The sequence below is a fragment of the Lactuca sativa genome, chromosome 1 (assembly GCF_002870075.4).
Source record: "Lactuca sativa cultivar Salinas chromosome 1, Lsat_Salinas_v11, whole genome shotgun sequence".
NCBI lineage: Eukaryota > Viridiplantae > Streptophyta > Magnoliopsida > Asterales > Asteraceae > Lactuca > Lactuca sativa.
Genome location: NC_056623.2, coordinates 98,363,585 through 98,368,529, shown reverse-complemented (window position 1 = coordinate 98,368,529; position 4,945 = coordinate 98,363,585).

Here is a 4,945-nt window from a genome sequence, read left to right as displayed (position 1 = left end):
AACATACCTTTTCTTTGTAGCTTGTTGCTTGGACTTTCAAGAGCTTAGCACCAATAGTATGAATGCCTCAAATGGAATCACAACACACCTAGAACAAAGGATAACTTGAGAAGAGATTCCTTGCACACAAAAATTGTCTAGCCCTCTAGTATTCCACGTAAGTGCCGATTTCATGAGCTAGAAGGGTTCTTATATAGTGTGGAAAACTAGGATTGCACCATGTAAACCCTAATGACTTTCCATATCTCTCATGCTCCATGGTTTAAAACCTCCATGGAGTATCCATGGGTTACCACACGGGTTTATCCCAACATGAAGAACTATGGATCATAAGCCCACTTTATAAGAATGCATGATTTACCAAATCTACCCCTTATATTTAATTAGTCTCCTTTTGATCATAGAATTAATTCCAAATTAATTCTTGATCAATACTAATTAAAAAATATGGTTTCATATTAATATATTAGAACTTATAATATATTAATAAACCATAAAAAATTCTTCTCAAAAGTCCATCCTATCAAATTGTCCTGATGATATGCAACCCAAATGGACCATGCTACTCTCGTGTCAAGTACATACCAATTACAGTTATGGACTTAGACACTAATCCAACAGTCTCCCACTTGGATAAGTCTAATAACTATTATTGTAAGCATGACTCCAACCCGACTAGCAATCCTAGCTCTTAAAAGCCACTGTCGAATTCTAACATGGTCAATGACGTGTCCATTAGATAAGGGATCATATATTTCTCCACTCTAGATCTCATATGGACTGAGACATGGATTATAATCATTCTCTCTGTCCAGCTGATTTTCCTGATTTCCGATTTATGACGACCGACTAATTGAACAAAGCAAATCAGTCCTGGCCTAATGTCATAACTAATCATCGAGGGTCCCACAAATATCACTTTTATCCACATGGGGTAAAAGGAACGGATAAACTTCGATCCAAATGCTTGCTTGTACTTACTCATCAAATTATACAACTATATTTTTATAACTTCCAAGTTACTGGTGCATTTACATATGTCAATGTGAAACTGAGTTGCAACTACAACTCACATTTCTCCGTTTCAAGAATATAAGATATTATCGTCTCACAATCACTCGTGACAAAATCCATGAAGTGATTCAGATGAGTTTGGGTTGAATCCAATACTCGAATCTTATTCCAGGAGTACTCATGAACATTGCAGCCACCTTGTCCTAGACAAACTACAGACCCATTCATGACAGTCTTGCCTCAATACGTACTTCCAAAGTATGATTGACTGTGGATGGTTTGAATAACCTAGTTATTCGGGAAGTCAAAACATGCAAAGTCAAACACAATAATAATACTAATCCTATATGGCCCCAAAACTTTTTAGCCATATTGATTACTAATCATTCATTGTATAATGTTTCGAATAATCAACTTAATACTTGAATTAGAACAATAGTTATGCCATGCTCCAAGCATGCATGCTATGTTTGTCTAAAAAATAGTTATGCCATGCACCAAGCATGGACACTATGTTTGTCTATGTTCCTTACTTTGTGAAATGGATCAATTGAAAAAACATTTCAATGATGCTCATTTCAAAATTCCAAATCCTTATCGCAAGTGTAAGAATTCCAAATTCTTATCACTTCTAGAAAGTGTTAGATTCTACACTATCATGCAATGATTTTTTTTAATGTCTAGGTGCCAAAAGTCATGGAGACTTGTCCAATGATACTACAAAATATTCCTTTGGATATTGTTACAAGACAATTCCATGGAAATGAAGTCTCAAATTCAAAGTACATTCCTTTGAACATTCTTTTTGCATAAAAGTTTCTTACTTTCTCATCTATTCTTCAACTCCCAATATGGAAACATTCCATATTTTCCATATGACAAGTCATTATTAATCGACTCCTGTCTATTCATAAAAATGTCAATATGGTCCTTCCGTTACTATACTTCCAACTGTCCTTAATCGATCAATCTTTGGCGAACCTTAGATTGTCCTTAACAGTTGTTTAACCACTTTAGTCATATCTGGTTCTATTCCTTTTTCCCTCTAAATGCCCTAGGCATTTGGAAAATTAGAACATGAGAATATTATAGCATATGCAATCAATCCTATACCCGAAACATGTGGGATAAGATTCATAATGTCTAACATAAAGACATGATACTTCATCAGTCTTTTCCTATAATCTTTCTATTTGCCAAGTTCTCAAAAATTTGATTATGAAGAGAGATCCCGCAATCATAGTCAAATTTTGAGAACGCAATTAACATTTCCATATATAGAATTTCCTTATGTTGAAACATTCCAACATAGCATTCATATATATATATATATATATATATATATATATATATATGACTAAATTTGATTAAAACTCAATCTAAGCTTTTAGATTTTGAAATGCAGTATAAATTCCTCTCCCTTAATTATAGCAAAACAACATTTCAAATCCACAACTTTGCAAATTAAACCTTTTGTTTTATATATATATATATATATATATATATATATATATATATATATATATATATATATATATATAACATTGCTAACTTGCAACACTTACATAATAAGTATGCTCCCACTAGCTTTGACATGTATTCAGAAATCAGCTGGACTTCTAGAAATCAATACTTATTGACTCTCATTACCAAAGTTCAGATTTCTGATATGAGACGCTTCGATAAGACCTTATCTAGGCTTCTCAAACTCATACACCTTTCCTTACATAGATCACGTGTGTGTCTAAACAATTTAAGAACTTACATAAACAAGTCTCAAATGTTTAGACCTTTTTCCATTCCTCGCAATTCGAATTACGAAAAGGGATGTTGTAATCATAATCAAATTTGAGAATGCAAATATCATAATTGTTATCTCCTTAAGATCTACTTAGTGAAAGCGTTTCCTTACAATCATTTTCATGAAGCGGAGAGAAACCTTATGACAGTTAGATTTTATGGTATATGTGTTCCTATCCATGTGAATTTGTCAAACCATAATCAAAAGACATGGTTAGTGACAAATCCAACTCATATGGACTGAACTTGTTTAATCTTAACTTCTTGCCACTTGGTAGAAAAAGGGCGTACCATTGCTTCCTAGTTGTTATGCAAACAATTAAGAACTCATAGAACTCACATGCATAGTCAACTTTAACTAGAATGGGCAAAGAAACAAGAATATGTCAACACGATAGGTTACAAACATCAAGTCGTGTGCTAGTGATAAACAATAGGTTTTATTCTTGATTAGTTCTTGAAGCTTTTCCCAGATGTTTAAGACTCCCACTGCCCTCTTGACATATAAGATTCTCTTTTCATGAATCATTCCTTGACAAAACAAATATTCAAGAGTTAGTGCGGATTCTTATCAAGACAAACACTTCACACAATTGGCCTTAGTTGGTCTTTGTTTTATCCAAAACTTCACAACTTACCAATTTCAAATGTACAAGAGTAAAAAAATTTTACTCTGCATTTGATAAGTGTTTTAAACCTTTTTTAAGATTATGTCACTCAAGGTTACAATCTTGGAGTATGACTCTAAGACTTGTTTTGGGAACGAATTATGACTCATCTTCTTGAATTAAACTATTTCAACAATTCACGATTCCTATTCTTAGCCATACAAATGCACTAAGATTTCTTTATAGGATCAATTGTGATATGGTTTTTCCATAAACATTAAGATGATCATAAAACACGATACTAAATTACTCTCTCATCTTTTCAGATTGGTGAAACTTTTATCTTCCTGCCTAATTTGATTCTTCTCATTCGTTCTGCCATACATTGAACCTTTTCCAATGTTTCATAATTATACTTAAACTTGTAAGCATAACCATGTTTACCAAAATTTAGTAAATCATGACGAATCGTTTTATTGATATTTGTGGTGGATCTTAAGCAACGCACACCCAGTGTACCTGATCCCTTAGTCCTTCATTTGACTCACATATACATGTGAACAAGGAATTAGTCTTAATTTACCAAAGATGAAAATTTTCATTCATCATACAATATAACTTGCATGATTCCAAGTTTCTGTCCAATTGAAACTTTGGTGATGAGAGTATTTCCTTGTTTGGTAAATACTCGACACTACCACAAATAAAAGAATCAAATTCATATTGCTAACATAGAAACATACAAACATCAATTTTCACAAATGCCATAGCAAGGTTATATAAGAAAAATAAAAAAAAAATTATTTATTTATAAAATGCGGAAAAAACTTTTCCTTACAATGCAATTACAAATGAAAACTATGTTATTACATATTTCCTAGCAATCTATCATAACTCCTAAGCAGCAGCTCAAAAATCCGATCTTCGAACCATGCGATTGAAATCCATCTCCGCGATCAGATTTAGTATACTCTTCCTTTAACCTTCCTTCCCTTTGCATGATCCTACAAAACATCAAAATGCAACCTTGTCACATCATGTATTAAGAATCAACAATTAGGAAGTTAATAGAGTTAGACAGTAGACTTACCTGAAGCAGAGTCAAACTTTTCGATTCTACCTTTTCTCATATCTTTCAGGTAGTCTGGGCAGCTTCGCAACCAATGCCCCTTCTCATGGCAATAGATACATATAGACTCTTTGGGAATGGTACGTGGGACAATCTTATACTTATCCTTTCTCTTTCCCTTGGAAAGAGAAATCTTTTCTAGACTTCCAATGTTTCCATTGTCAACATCCACGGAAGTTTGGGGAGTAGATCGTCCAATCAAATTTGTTTTTCCAGTGCGCCAAATCATTGTTTCTTCAGCAGCAACAAGCAAATAGGTAAGATCATTAAGGGTCATGTCGTGTTCTGTCACGTAGTAGTCCTTAATGAACACACTATATGACTCAGGAACTGATTGAAGAACCCAGTCAACCGCAAACTTCCTTGAGACAACGCCACCCAATACTCTCAGCCT